Source organism: Apodemus sylvaticus, chromosome 3 (assembly GCF_947179515.1).
Source record: "Apodemus sylvaticus chromosome 3, mApoSyl1.1, whole genome shotgun sequence".
NCBI classification, from domain to species: Eukaryota; Metazoa; Chordata; class Mammalia; order Rodentia; family Muridae; genus Apodemus; species Apodemus sylvaticus.
The window spans coordinates 130,353,128-130,368,830 of record NC_067474.1 but is presented as its reverse complement, the minus strand read 5'-3'; the positions used below and the strand labels follow the sequence as shown (position 1 = coordinate 130,368,830).

General features: G+C 40.6%; 1 protein-coding gene across 4 annotated transcripts in view; it reads right to left on the bottom strand.

Annotated features, from left to right (window-relative positions):
* The window catches only part of Ipp (intracisternal A particle-promoted polypeptide), a 40,759-nt gene extending 31,585 nt beyond the window's left edge, over positions 1–9,174 (bottom strand). For 2 of the 4 annotated variants that reach the window (XM_052177067.1, XM_052177070.1), the window contains exon 1: positions 51–147. The gene's annotated coding sequence lies outside the window, so the exon portion shown is untranslated. Of the gene's footprint in view, positions 1–30; positions 148–9,153 lie in introns of those variants that run through there. The other 2 variants (XM_052177069.1, XM_052177068.1) reach the window with 2 other exon arrangements.
* Positions 9,175–15,703: the final 6,529 nt, after the last annotated feature.

The window sequence follows — 15,703 nt, the reverse complement described above, 5'->3', positions numbered from 1 at the left end:
GCGGTTCCCAACCCTGTGAGAAACACTGACCGTACGCAGGCCTCGCTTACCCGCCGCGTCCCTTCCCGCCGGCGCCCTCCGATGCTCTGCGCGCGCAGGCAGCGGAGGGGGCGGGGACAGCGTGTGGTGACAGGTGACTGCGACTGCTGAAAGCGCAGCTTCTGCGCTGATACGGGGACCTTCTACTGCGCGTGCTCCGCTTCTAGGCCCGCCTCCTCACAGCCCAGGGCTCCGCTGCATAGATCCGGGTAGCTGCTCGCCGGCCACGGAGGCGGGTTCTTAAAGCCTCTCTCGTGCCTTGGCCTAGTGGACTCCCCTATTCCCCTCTATGCACATTTTCAATTCTTCAGGTGTCCTAGGTCAGGTACAGATCTCGGCGTTGAGGAAAACCACGTGCTCAGTGCTTCTATACCACTTTCATTAGATCATTTCCTGAACCTCGGTTTTGATACACTTCTGCCTACTTTGAGGGAAAGACAATTTTTGCCCAGTTTGTTTTCAGTGTAGAGGATCATAATGTATCCTGGCGTATCAGCAACTTCCAAACTCTTTTTTTTAGTCTCCACCCTCCCCTCCCCCAAGACAGGGTCTTTCTGTATAGCCCTGGCTGGCCTGAAACTCACTCTGTAGACCAAGCTGGCCTGCTGTTCCCTCCCAAATTCTGGGATTAAAGGTGTGCACCACCATGCCCGACTAGGGTGTTATTTTTTAAATGTGTGCGTCTAACCATAGGTTTGTTCATGTAAAGGCAGTGCCCAAGAAGGTCAGAAGATGGTGGTGATTGCCCTGATGCTGTAATTACAGGCTGGGAACAATTCAGGTCCTCCTCAAGGGAAGTGGGCTCTTTGCCAGGAGTTGTGGTGGACACCTGTGATACCAGCACTGGGAAGGCTGAGACAGGAGGATTTCTGTTGTGTTTCTGGCTAGTCCAGTCTACCTATGAGTTTCAGGATAGCTGGGGCTTTGTAGAGAGACCCTATCACAAAAATAACTTAAAAGTAGTATACTCCCTTAGCCCCATCATCTCTCCAACCCTCAAACTTTATGTTCTTGTTTTCAAATCCTTACCCAGAGTGTACAAAAACTATTTTACATCAGATCCATACCATGTATTTGTTTAATCAGGTGTACAGCTAAAACAAACATTTCACCAAGACCATGCTTACATTTACTGCACATGTCTTCAATTTCTACTTTACATTTCATTATGAAAAATGCAAAAAAAAAATATCTGCAAACAGTTGCAGAAATCTTAGAAAAGTGTAAAAGGAATTACTGGAGCCCTATTTGGTGGAAGGCTCAGCAATCACTGACCAATACTGGAAGGCTGGTTCCCTGAGGAGCCCTGATTTTCTATTGATTAAGCTATTTTATGGGAAAAAAAATCCTGGGGGCTAAAGAGATGGCTCAAACGGTTAAACATACTGGCTGCTCTTCTAGAGGACTTGGGTAGGTTCTCAGCAGTCACACGGCAGCTCACAGCTGTCTGTAACACCAGTTTCAGAGGCTCACACAGCCTCACACAGACATATGTGCAGGCCAAACACCAATGCTCATAAAATAAGCATAAGTAAAAATTTGGGAAAAATTTTTCACCTTGTAGAGGATACCAAAACACTACATTTTAGTGATAACAAGGTATGTTTGTCTCTTTTAACACAATTATTTAGATATTCCAGGTTCATAGAAAATCCAACATTCCTACAATGCCTTACTGATGAGATTGTAAAATGGTGCAGCTACTGTGTAAATTCTCTGGCAGCTCCTCATAAGGTTAAATATAAAGTTACCATGCAATCTAATAGCTGAACCCCCTCCCCAGATATATATCCTAAAGAAATGAAAACAGATGATCATGCAAAAACTTGTTTAGAGGAATGATATAAGTTGATCACCATTACTCTTTTTTTTTGTTGTATTCTTTTGTTGTTGTTTTTGTTTGTTTGTTTGTTTGTTTGTTTGAGACAGGGTTTTTCTGTGTAGTCCTGGCTGTCCTGGAACTCACTTTGTAGACCAGGCTGGCCTCGAACTCAGAAATTCGCCTGCCTCTGCCTCCTAAGTGCTGGGATTAAAGGCAATTACCATTATTCATAGCCACCAAATGGGAATAGTCTTGATGACTATCGACTGGTGAATGGATGAATTAAATAGGAACAAATGTGTGTGCATAAAACAGAGAATGACTTGACCAAAAAAGGATTACATAGTGTTGTATTTACTAAAGCAGAGAACTGGAACCAGCCTCAATGATCAACAGATGAATGAATAATGAAAATTTTGTATATACATAAAATGCAATGCTATTCAGCTCTAAAGAAGAATGAAATTACAAAATTTGCAGAAAATGGATAGATTTAGAATGTATAATATTAAGCAAAGTCACACAATTTCAGAAAGGAATATGTTTTCCCTCATGTGCAGAATCTAGCCAATAATTTATCTTATATGTAAAAACTGTATGTATGGGTATAGTATAAATATATAAACAAGAGAATAAAAAGGCTAAGTGTCAGGGATAAGGAAGGACTCAGTGGACATGAGTTACTCCAGAGGATATAAAGCTAGTTGTCTTTCTAGTTCTAATTCTGCTGTGGATTTTTTTTTTTCATTTTTGGCAGATGATGACAGCGGAAACATTTATAGTGAAAGTGCAAACTCCAAAGCAAAGCCCCACATTCACAGGACAGATACTGTAGGGGAGTCACTGAGGTCTTAGTCTCTGGGTCTGGCTGATTATATTGTGTGATATTTATTTGCAAAATTTGTTTTATTAAAATAAGGTTTATAAAATTATAAAAAGGAGGGAGGACAGATACATGCTACAATGTGTATGAAAACTTTATGCTATATGAGAAGCCCATCATGAAAAAACATACATTGTATAATTACATTACTACAAAATATTTAGAATTGGCAAATGGACAGAAACAGAAATTAAGTTTGCAGTTACAAAGGACTGAGCGAAAGAGTGACTTTTAAAGAGTATAGGACATTTTTTGATATAGTGAAGACAATCTAAAATTAGGTAGTGGTGACAGTTGTACGACTATGTAAACGGAGTAAAAAAAATCACTGGATTGTATGCCTACCATAAAAGAGTAGATGTTATGGCATGTGAATTATAGCTCAATAAAAGCTGCTGTATTTTTTAATGTTAGATTATGTTATTCCTGTGCTCAGAACTGTCCAATGACTTTCCATTTCACTTTCTCCCAGTGAAAAACAGACTCTGTGGTGGGAAGCCAGAGAGAGAGAGAGAGAGAGAGAGAGAGAGAGAGAGAGATAAATAGTTCAGAACTGTCTTGCAGATTGGTGTGAGGGCACACACTTTTTATCCCAGCATTCTGGAGGCAGAAGCGGGCAGATTTCTGTTTGAGGCTAGCCTGGTTTACAAAGCAAGCTTCAGGACAGTCAGGCTGTTATACAGAAAAACTCTTGTCTAGAAAAACCTAAAACAAAACAAAACAAAACAGAACAGAACTATCTTGCAGAGGACCTAGCACCCAAATGGTGCCTCACAGCCATCTGTAACCCCAGATCCAGGGGATCCAACAAGGACACATATTGTGCAGAGACAGACAGACAAGCCAGTCATAGAAAAGTAAGTAAGTAGCAAGTAAATAAATAAAACCTCAGACAGATGTTGAAGACTCGATTGGGCCCTTCCCCCATCACCTCTCTCTTCTGCTACTCTCCCTTGCCCTCATTCTGCTCTGGCCTTTCTAGCTTTCTTTTTGGTATTCCCCCTCCCACCCCTACCCATCCCCATGTATAAGCAAGCACACTCCTGTTTGGTATCTCACACTCTAGACTGTTCTTTTGCATGCTATCCTTTTGTTCTCTTCAGATCTGTTTCTTCATATTTTACCTTTGCAGTGAGACCATCCTGTTAATCTCATTTAAATTATAATTTGTCTCCCAGAACTATCTCCACATGTTCTCATCCAGATTTTTCTTCAGGAAACTTATTGTCTTAGGGCTACTGTTTCTTCAGTGAAGCACCATGACCAAAAACAAATTGGAAAGGAAGGTTTTTTTTCACTCACATTTCATTAAAGGCAGTGAGGGCAGGAACTCAAGAAGCAGGGCAGAAACCTTGAGGCAGGAGCTGATGTAGAGGCCGTGCAGTGTTGTTTACTGGTTTGTTCCTCGTGCTTGCTCAGCCTGTTTTGTTGTAGAACCCAGGACCAACATCCCGGAGATGGAACCACTCACAATGCTCATCAACCACTAATTAAGAAAATGCCTTACAGGCTTGTCCACAGCCCATCTTAGGGAGACATTTTCTCAATTGAAGTTCTCTTCTCTGATGATTCTAGCTTGTGTCAAGTTGGCATAAAACCAGGTGGCACTTATTGTCATTTAATACTACTTTTTGCAATATTTATTATTATTATATTTGAGACAGAATTTATTTGGTGTAACCCTGACTGTCCTAGAACTTGCTTTGTAGACCAGGCTGGCCTTGAACTCAGATCTGCCTGCTCTTGTTTCCTGAGTGCTGAGATTAAAGGAGTGCACTACCACTTCAGGACAAGATTTTTAATTCTGTGTACATGTGTCTTTGTGTGGGCATGTGTACATGAGTGCACTTGCCTACAGAGGCCACAGGCCTTTGATCTACCAGAGCTGGAGTTATAGGCAATTATGAACTGCTTAAAGTGGGTGCTAAGAATTGAACTCTGGTCCTCTGAAAGAGAAGTAATATGTCCCTACCCACTGAGCCATCTCTTCAGTCCAGTTATTTCTTGTTAATATGCTTATTGACAGTCTTCCCAAAGCCAAGCATGAACTTCTGGATTTGGCTTTTTTTTTTTTTCCCCGAGACAGGGTTTCTCTGTGTAGCCCTGGCTGTCCTGGAACTCACTCTGTAGACCAGGATGGCCTCGAACTCAGAAATCCGCCTGCCTCTGCTTCCCAGAGTGCTGGGATTACAGGCGTGCGCCACCACCGCCCGGCCCCATCATTTCTTTATTTTGTATTACTACATTCTTGCTACCTAGAACAGTGACTAGCTCATGAAAGATGCTCAATCGTTGTTACGTGAATGAATGAAAGATGCTCAATCATTGTTACGTGAATGAATGAACGTTTTACTCTTTCAGCCTCATGTTTACTCTTTCTCAAATCCATCTGTCTGTTAACTTCAGGAAGAAATGAAATGAGGTATTGAAAAGTAGAACTCAGAGTTAGAGGGCCTTGCTTCAAATCTCACTGTATCATGCAATGCCTTTGGACAGTTTTTTGTTTGTCTGATTTGTTTAACTTTTTAATTTCGTTTGAGACAAGTTCTCACAGACCCTGGCTGTCCTGGAACTCACCTCTAGACCAGGCTGGCAGCAAACTAACCTCGGTGAAATCCACCTGTCTCAGCTTCCCATGTGCTGAGATTAAAGGCACAATGTGCCCCCAAGTCCAGAAGCCATGTTAATTATTTTATTTTTATATATGTGTGTATGATTGTGTATTTGGGCACCCATGTAGGGCAGAAGAAGGTGTTTGATTCCCCTGGAACTCAATGTATGTCAGTTGTGTTGAGACCTGAGCTGCTGAGCTGTGGTGGAGCACGCCTTTAATTCCAGCACTTGGGAGGCAGAGGCAGGCAGATTTCTGAGTTCGAGGCCAGCCTGGTCTACAGAGTGAGTTCCAGGACAGTCAGGGCTATACAGAGAAACCCTGTCTCAAACAAACAAACAAACAAAAAAAGAGACCTGAGTTGCAGATGGTTTTGAGCCACCATGTGGGTGTTGGCAGTCAAATCCTGGTGTTCTGAAAAAGCAACCAGTGCTCTTTACTGAACCAGCTCTCCAAATTAAATAATTTTACAGATGTACTGTTGTCTAGGTAATTGCCAAGATAATTGTTTTACTTGGGTTTACAAAATATTGCTTTAAAAAATTCTATTGTCTCTAGGCAGTGGTGCCTTTAATCCCAACACTCCAGAGGCAAAGGCAGGTAGATCTCAGTGAGTTCAAGGCCAGCCTGGTCTACAGAGTGAGTTTCAGGACAGCCAGGACTATACAGAGAAACCCCATATCAAAACAAATACAAATTCTATTGAGCTGAAGAGATGGTTCTCTCCAGAGAACTCTCCCATGTCTTTTTTTTTTTTTTTTTGTCCACCTGGAAACAACTGGTATTTCAAGATAATAGCTGTTCCACTTGGAGGATAGTACTCTACAACAGGTTTGAATGTTTTGTCCCCAGACAGTGGTGCTGTTTTCAGAGGTTGTAGAATATTTGGGATTTGAGGTCTTAAAAGAAGTAGGTCACTAGGGGCAGGCCTGGAAGGCTGATTTTGGTCTGTGGTCTCTGCTTCTTGATTTACCAAGATAGCTTCCCCACCTCTAAAACTGTGGGCCAAAATAAACGCCTTCTTCCTTAACGGTTCTGTTACAGAGACACAACAGTTACTAATACAACATTTTTGAGTAGTGGGAATTCCTTTCTGGTTGTCTGTTCTATCATTTTGGTTCAATACCAGTCATGACTTTGAAGCATAAGAAGATATTTCAGGGTGCCAGAGAGGTGGTCCAGTGGTTAAGAACATTTATTGATCTTCCAGTGGACCAGAATCAGTTCCTAGCATGTATGCCAGGTAGCTTACAATTGCCTGTAACTTCAGCGTTAGGGGATCCAACTCCCATTTCTGGCCTCCTCGGACACACACACACACACACACACACACACACATATGCATGTGCACGCAGACAGACACAGACAGACAGACAGACTGACACACACACACACACACACACACACACACACATGAAAATAAAGGCCTGGAGAGATGGCTCAGCAACTGAGAGTATTTGTTCTTGTTGAGGACCAAGGTTTTGTTCCCAGGCCCCACATGGTAGCTCATAATCATCTATATAACTTTAGTTCCAGGGGACCCTATGACCTTATGTCGTCTTACTTCCTAGGGTGCCAGACATGCATGTGATACACACACATCTCAGCAGGTGAAACATTCATAAATATAAAAATAAACAAATTTAAAAGGACAAATTTTAAAACTAAAACAAAAATTAACTATTAAAGGACTGAAGAAGCTGAAGGGGTTTGAAACCCTATAGGAAGAATAACCATATCAACCAACCAGACCCCTTGAACTCCCAGAGACTGAACCACCAACCAAAAGGGAGGGACCCATGGTTCTAGCTGCATATATAGCAGAGGATGGCCTTATCTGGCATCCATGGGAGGGGAGGCCCTTGGTCCCACGAAGGCTCGATGCCCCAGTGTAGGGGAATGTTAGGGCAGTGAGGTAGGAGTGGGTGGGTGGAGGGAGCACCCTCATAGAAGCAGGGGGAATGGGGGATGGGATAGGCAATTTGTGGAGGGGAAACCCGGAAGGAGGATAACATTTGAAATATAAAGAAATAAAATAACCAATAAAAAATTAAAAAAAAACAATTAAAAGATATTTCAGGTTCACCTTGTGGTTTCTTGAAGTCTTGTGCCTGGAATCAACCATTGCTCAAAGATCTTTTATAATGGAAAATGGCGTGTAGAGTTGGGGACCACCGGGGACTGATTGCTAGAGTTAGAATATATATTATCTTCAGAAGATTCTGGGTTGGTAGTACCAGTTTGGATAATAATAATTTCTTGGGTTGAGTGTTGTGGCATGTCCCACAATTCTGACTAGTAGAAGAATGCTAAGTTCAGTACCAGCCTGGGATACACATAAGACCCTGTCTTAAAAATAAGCAAATGAAACAATCATTGCTTTTGGAAGATCATATTAATAAGAGAGTATAGACTGTAGAGAGAATATCTTGTGTATTGTATGGATGCATCGCTGGTCAATTAAAAAGCCTATGGCCTATGACTTAGGCAGGAAATAGAAGGTGTGACATCCAGGAGGAGAAAGAATTCTATGATAGAGCCACACGTGCAAAGATCCCTCTGGGAAGATGTAAGGAGATTGATACATGCCACCTGAGCACAGGAACCAGCCACATGGCAAAACATAGATAAAATAAATGAGATATCTTAAATTATAATGTTAGCCAGAGACAAGCCTTGCTATATGGCCACGGTATTTGTAAATATATTTTGAGTCTGAGTCTTATATCTGGGAACTTGGGGCTGGGAGGAAGAACCAGGACCTAACTTCAACAAAAGACTTTCTCTGATGGTTTGTATATGCTGGTCCCAGGGAGTGGCACTATTAGAAAGTGTGGCTCTGTTGGAGTAGGTGTGTCACTGTGGGTGTGGGCTATAAGACCCTCATCCTAGCTGCCTGGAAGACAGTATTCTGCTAGCAGCTTTCAGATGAAGATGGAGAACTCTCAGCTCCTCCTGCACCGTGCCTGCCTGGGTGCTGCCATGTTCCTGCTTTGATGATAGTAGACTGAACCTCTGAACATGTAAGCCAGTCCCAATTAAATGTCGTCCTTATAAGAGTAGCCTGGGTCATGGTGTCTGTTCATAGCAGTAGAACTCTAAGATACTGTCCAGTTAACCTATTTTATAAAAGCTAGAGTAAAAATGTATTAACCAAAAGCAAAGTTCTCTCTTTCATTCATTTTTTTCTGAAATGCAATAGTTTGAGCTGGAAGTAGTAAGTCTGGAAGAAAACGTAATGTAAAAAAAAAAGTTTACTTAACCCAGGGCATGAGAGTGCACTGCATATTTGTAATCTTAGCCCTTAAGAGGCACAAAAGCAGTAAGTGCTTCTAACCAATGAGCTCTTGCTCCAACAACATTAAAGTAATAAAGTCTTTTTTAAAAAAAAACCAAAAAAGAAAGGGCCGGAGAGATGGCTCAGTGGTTAAGAGCACTAACTGCTCTTCCAGAGGTTCTGAGTTCAATTCCCAGCAACCACATGGTGGCTCACAACTATCTGTAATGAGATTGGATGTCCTCGTCTGGTATATCTGAAGAGAGCAATAGTGTACTTATATAAATAAAAAATAAATATTTAAAAAAAACAAATTAATTATACATAAAAGAACTTGCTTTCAGGTTTGGATGAAAATTTGCTATAGAACTATCAGATATAGAGGTGGAGACCAAGCAAAATTGTTTGAATTAGTCAAAAAGTGTGTAACCCTGAAATGCAGAGAGGAAAAGAAATAATGAAGTGGTGTCCTAGAGAAAAAAGCTTAAGAAAAGGAACAGTCAGCAGCTTACACACAGTACCTTCTGTTTGTTTTGGATGCTCAGCCCAGAAGTACTCTGCAGAGTCACTGTGTATACTAACTGGAGAAGTGAAATCAATAGAGAATCCAACGAGAAGCAGCTCATTTGCACACTAGAGCAGAGCCAAATGCAAAGTTCATAGTCCACCTTGTCTTCACTTCCCTTATACCGCAGCCGTCCTTGAACCAGCCTGGATAAAGAAGACTGGTCTTAACCTTTATGGTCATGGTTTCATTTAACAGGAGAGAGGTCGATGCTGGCTGGTTATTTTGTGCTCTAGATTATATTTCCTCTACAGGTCAGTTCCAGTACTTCCAGGAAGTTTGGCTTCATCAGAAAATCCACCCCAAACAGGATATTTTTCCAAATGAACCTTTTTCTCCCCACAAGTGCTTTTCAAAGACAATTAAGTTCAATTGCATGAACACTGGTTCTCAGCCTTGGTTACCTATTAGAATTACCTGATTATATTTGTTTAGAGTGGGACACACTCTATTATTTATGGTCTAAAAACACTTTTGAGGAGATTCTAATAATTTTCCAGCTAAGGACAAAAACAGCTGTCCTAAACACACTGTCCTAAACATGAAGGCTTTTGATAGTAGGAAGGGAAAAGGAGAGTCTAGACTCATCCGCCTTATTCTACACCCCATAAATAAGATATGTTAAATGCCATCCAAATATACATCTATATTTATTTTGTATAAGTCATGCATAACAAACTATAAAATGAAAATTATATATTAACAATATTTTTTATTTTTTTAAATTACACTTGTTTGATGTGTGTGGGGTCGGGGTGGTGGGAATAACTCATATCACAGCGTGTGTGATCAGCCTTTGGAGTACCTTCTCTCCTTCCACCAGTGGATCTCTGATGAAATAGGATCATCAGGCTTGATGACAAGTCTGACCCACCAAGCTGACCCACAAACAATTTTTTAAATAGTTCAATATGTATATATATATATATATATATATATACACACACACACACACACACACACACACACACACATATATTGGTTTTTTGAGACAGGGTTTCTCTGTGTAGCACTGGTTGTCTTGGAACTTGCTCTGAAGACCAGGTTGGCCTCAAACTCGGAGATGCGTCTGCTTCTGCCTCCCAAATGCTGGGATTAAAGATAAGCACTAGCACAACGAGGCATAAGTTAAAAGAAGTTTTCATTTCTCTTTTCAGTGGTGTGAACCCTTTTTGTTTTTTTTAAATTTTCTTCTCTTTTTGCATATGCAATGTCTGTGTGTATTTGTGTGTGTGCATGTGTCTGTTTATTACACAGGTGTGTTCACCCATGCATACATATGTGGAAGCCAGAAGTCATGTCACATGTCTTCCTCTACTTCTCCAGATTATTTTTTGTTCTTTCACTGAGCCAGTTGGCTAAACTGGCTGGCTAGCAGCTCCAGGGGTCCCAAGCACTAGCCCCAGACAGGCAACACCACCTCCAGCTTTTTACAAGGCTGCCAGGAATGGAATCGGGTCCTCAAGCTTACATAGCAGGCACTTTACCAATCAGCCATCTATCTCCACAGCTCCTGCTGGCTTGCTTTATGAGATAAGGTTTTCCTAGGTAGCCCTGGCTGACCTGGTATTTCAGAAGGTCAAGTGTTATGGCTAAAGAAGTTCTATATTATGTTAGGCATTCATCTGGACACCTATCCTTTTTGGGACCCAGACTTGTTTGTCTCTGACTATAGTCCCTGGTAGATAAGTTCCCAGTAATCCCAACTCAATGACCCCAACCAAAAAATATATAGCCATGAGTATCTACTTGTTATAATATAACTAACTGCTTGTTTTGCTTCCGTCACTTGCCTATGCAGATATCCAAAGATTGCTTTGAGTTGCTATAAATGTTAAACTTGGCAGAACAGATCAGTTTTTATTTATTTTCATAGACATTGAAGGTCTTCACATGGTTTTTCCCTTTAAAAGTCCTTCCTCATAATCCCCCTTTGTGGCTTTTTCAAATTTGATTCAGAGATTATTCATCCTGCTAGCAGCTAATCAATAAATCTTTTAATTATAACTGGATTGAATCTATTATCCTTTCCCAGGGGTCATAAACTATATAACACAAGATGGATCAAATTTTATTTAAGATTTATTTTATTTTATGCATATTACTGTTTTGCCTGCATGTATGGCTGTGTACCACATTTGTTTGTGCATCAGGTGACTGCTTGGTACCCCCAGTGTCAGAAAAGGAATCGGGCCCTCTGGAACTGGAGTTAAGACAGTTGTGAACCACTATGTGGGTGCTGGGAATTGAACCCAGGTCTTTTGCAAGAGTAATGAGTGCTCTTAACTGCTGAGCCATTTCTCCAGCCATGGATTGAATTTTCAAGGCTGAGTACCAGGGAGGAGAAAACAGCCTGGAGAAAGCAGATGGACAGGAGAGCTCTTTGGAGAGCTGTAGACAGCTTTCTCATACTGTATGTATATCACAGCGAGACACTGTGTAGGGATACTATGGAAACCTTGGGAAAGCATGTGCAAAACTATTGACTTAACATGAGCCAGAAACACTTCATATTTCTAAATGGATGAGTAGAATACCAGATAGAACTTGATACTTTTTAATAGAGTGTTAATAATATAGCAAAATTAGCTTAGACAAAAAAAAAAATCCTTTTTGTTTCCCTTAACAAAGCTCAAGAACAATCCTTGAATTATCAAACAGTTTCCTAGAATGAGAGTATATATAGGATTCCAAAAATATCCAGAAGTATAACTGGTGATATGTGATAGCCAGTCAAACATTATCAGATAGGAGCTGCAGAGATGACTTCGTGGTTAAGAACACTAGCTGCTTATGCAGAGTCCAGGTTCAGTTTCTAGTGTTCATATGGTGGCTATGACTACCCATAACCCCAGTTCCAGGGAATCTGACACCATCTCTGACCTCCAAGGGCACCGCCCATGTATGTGGAGTACAGTCATACATGCTACAAATCACCCATACATATAAATTAAACCAAATTAATCTTTTTTGAAAATTAAAATGATCAGGTATACAATGGAAGCAAGGAACCAAACCTATAATGAAAAATCAATGACTAGACAATAAATCCAGAAATGACTCTAGCCTAGGCAATTAAACAACTGTTATATTTTCATTTCATACTTTCAAGAAGGTAGATGATGAGTCTGGGACTGGTAACATACGCCTGTAACCCAGATTACACAGGAGACAAAGGGAGAGAATCACAAATTTACATCTAGCTTATAATTCAGAATAAATTCTAGGCCACTTCTGGGCAATTTAGCAAAACCTTGTGTCCAATGAAAAGAGAAGGCTAAGGAAAGGTGTGGCTCAGTGGCAGAGTACTTGTCTGGCATGCACTACACCCAAGTCCCCTGCATGGTGAGAATAAACATAGAGATTGTTAAAACTGACTCCTAAAACCTGGTGCTGAGACTGGCGATATAGCTCAAGGGCAGAGTGCTTGCCTAGCATACAAGAAGCTCCAGGTTTAGTCTTCACACCTACAAAAAGGAACAAACGAACATAAAACCAGAGAGAGAGAAGAAAAAGAAAGAGAAAAAAATGTATTAGATGGAATTAACAGCAAATTGGACCTTGGAAATCAGTTAACCCATAGCAATAGAAAACCAACTGAAAAGAGTCATGGAAAGAATTAACAATTCAGAAAAATAATTGCTACAAATACAGATGCCTGTAAGTGCAGGTGGGACCCAATTATATAACAACCTGTCCAAAAAAGAATAATAAAAAATAAGAGCTACAGTATGAGCTAGATACCATGTATCAGAAAACCTGTAGTTCCCTTGTCCCTGACCTCATTAAGATGTGTATCAGACTGGAATCCTTGAATGCCACTATCAACCTTATTACATAAATGACACTTAAAAAGCCCTACTTCAGCATCAAGAATAAATAAATAAGTAAATAGTATGTATGTATACATGTATGTATTTTGAGACAGTTTTTCTGTGTAGCCATGGCTGTCCTGGAGCTCACAGAGATTTGCCTGTTTCTGACTCTTGAGTGTTGGGATTAAAGTCACCAAGCCTGGCTATTTTTTTTTTAAACTTTCTTTATATCCAAGATGGTCTTGATGACTTTCCTGTCTCCACCTGCTGAGGGTTCAAGCGTGTACAACAATGCTGAGTGTTCACAGGGTTGAGGATGAAGCCAGGACTTCATGAACGCTAAGCAAGCTGTCTACAAACTGCTATATACTCAGCCAATAATAAATATTGTTTTTGAGAGCACAGTAGAATATTTACTAATAGAGACTATATTGTGGCCTTTTAAAACAAGTCTCAATAAATGTAAAAGGATTTCTACAATATGATCTGTGAGTACAAATAAGATTAAACAAGAAATCAAAAGCAGAAAGATGTCTGCGAAACCCTCAACTATTTATCAACTGAATAACACATTTTTAAATTACACATGGTTCAATGAAGAATTAAATAAAAAATTAGAAAATAGTTTGTATTGTATTGAAATAGAATGTAAGCACTCAGGACTGCACCTGTGGAACAGGGGTTAAGAACACTTGCTGTTCTTGCAGAGGACCTAGAACTTATGTGGTATGTCACATGGTGTATTGGCTGGTTTTGTGCATCAACTTGAGTTAACACAAGCTAGACCCATCAGAGAGGAAGGATCTTCAGTTGAGGATCATGAGATCCAGGTATAATGAATTTTCTCAATTAGATCAATGGGGGAGGGCCCATCCCATTGTTGGTGGTACCATCTCTAAGCTGGTAGTCCTGGATTCTATAAGAGAGCAGGCCTAGCAAACCAGTAAGCAGCACTTCTTCATGGTTTCTACATCAGCTCCTGCCTTAGGTTCCTGCCCGACTTGAATTCCTGCCCTGATCTCCTTTGATAATGAACTGCCATGTGGAAATATAGGCTAAACAAATCCTTTCCTCCCAAAGTTGCTTTGGTCATGGTGTTTTAGCACATCAATAGTAACACCGAGACACATGAGATCTTATGCCTTTTTATGGCCTTTGTGGGAACCAGGCACAGACATCATGCACATACATAAGTGCAGACAAAAATGCTAACACACATAAAATGAAGATAATATATAAATCTTTAAAAATATTAATAATAATCTTTACTTAAAAACAAAGCAAAAACCCAAAGCTCAATGTATCTATATGTGAGATTCAGGCAAAAGCTTATAGTACTAAATGTGTATGTTAGTTAAGAGAAAAGGTCTCAAATCAATGGCCTAGACTTTTATCTTGAGAAAACAGGGAGCCACGTAGTGGTGGCACATGATTTTAATCCTAGCACTTTGGAGGCAGAGGCAGGTGGATATCTCTAAGTTTGAGGCCAGCCTGATCTACAGGGTGAGTTCAAGGACAGCCAGGGTTATACAGAGAAGCCCTGTCTCTCAGAAAGCAAACAAACAAGGGAACAACAACAACAACAAAGGCCTAGGCATAATGGTATGTACCTATAGACCCATAGCTATTCAGGAGCTGATGCAGGGAAATTTCCTGGGACTAGGAGTTTGGAACCAGCATGAGAAACATAGTAAGACCCTTTTTCTTAAACTTAAAAAAGTTTAGTATGTGGGGGAGGGGAACACTGACACTTTGCACATGCCATGGTGCATGTGAAGTGGTCTGAAGGCAACTCTGTGGGGCTCGTCTCCCCTTCTACCTTTCCATACTTCTGAGGATCAAACCCAGTTCTTCTAGATTTGTGCAGAAAGTACCTGTACTCTTTGAGTCATCTCACTGGTCCCAAGACTTTATTCCTTAAAAAAAAAAGAAAGAAAGAAAGAAAGAAACTGGCGTGGTAGCTCACACTTGTAATCCCAGCACTTAGGAGGCAGAGGCAGGTGGATTTCTGAGTTCGAGGACAGCCTGGTCTATAGAGTGAGTTCCAGGACAGTCAGGGCTATACAGAGAAACCCTGTCTCAAAAAACAAACAAACAAACAAAAACAACAAAAAGAAAGGAAGGAAGGAAGGAAGGAAGGAAGGAAGGAAGGAAGGAAGGAAGAAAGAAAGAAAGAAAGAAAGAAAGAAAGAAAGAAAGAAAGAAAGAAAGAAAGAAAGAAAGAAAGAAAGAAAAAAAGAAAGAAAAAGTAGAAAAGAGAGAACAAGAAAAGGAAGAAGAAGGTGGCTGGGGATGGCTTAGTTGAGAGTGGGCTTGACTTTTGTACATTAGGCTTTAGGTTTGAGTCACAATGCTACAAGACAAACAAAGGAATAAAAGCCCCAAAGGGCTGGAGAGATGGCTCAGTAGTTAATACTGCTCTTACAAGAAGACCCAAGAAGTTTGTTTCCTGTAGGCATAAATTTTTCTTAACCTACTTTTTTTTTTTTAAGATTTATTTATTTATTATATGTAAGTACACTGTAGCTGTCTTCAGACACACCAGAAGAGGGTATCAGATCTCTTTATGGATGGTTGTGAGCCACCATGTGGTTGCTGGAATTTGAACTCAGGACCTTTGGAAGAGCAGTCAGTGCTCTTAACTGCTGAGCCATCTCTCTAGCCCCTTAACCTACTTTAATGAGGGTTCAA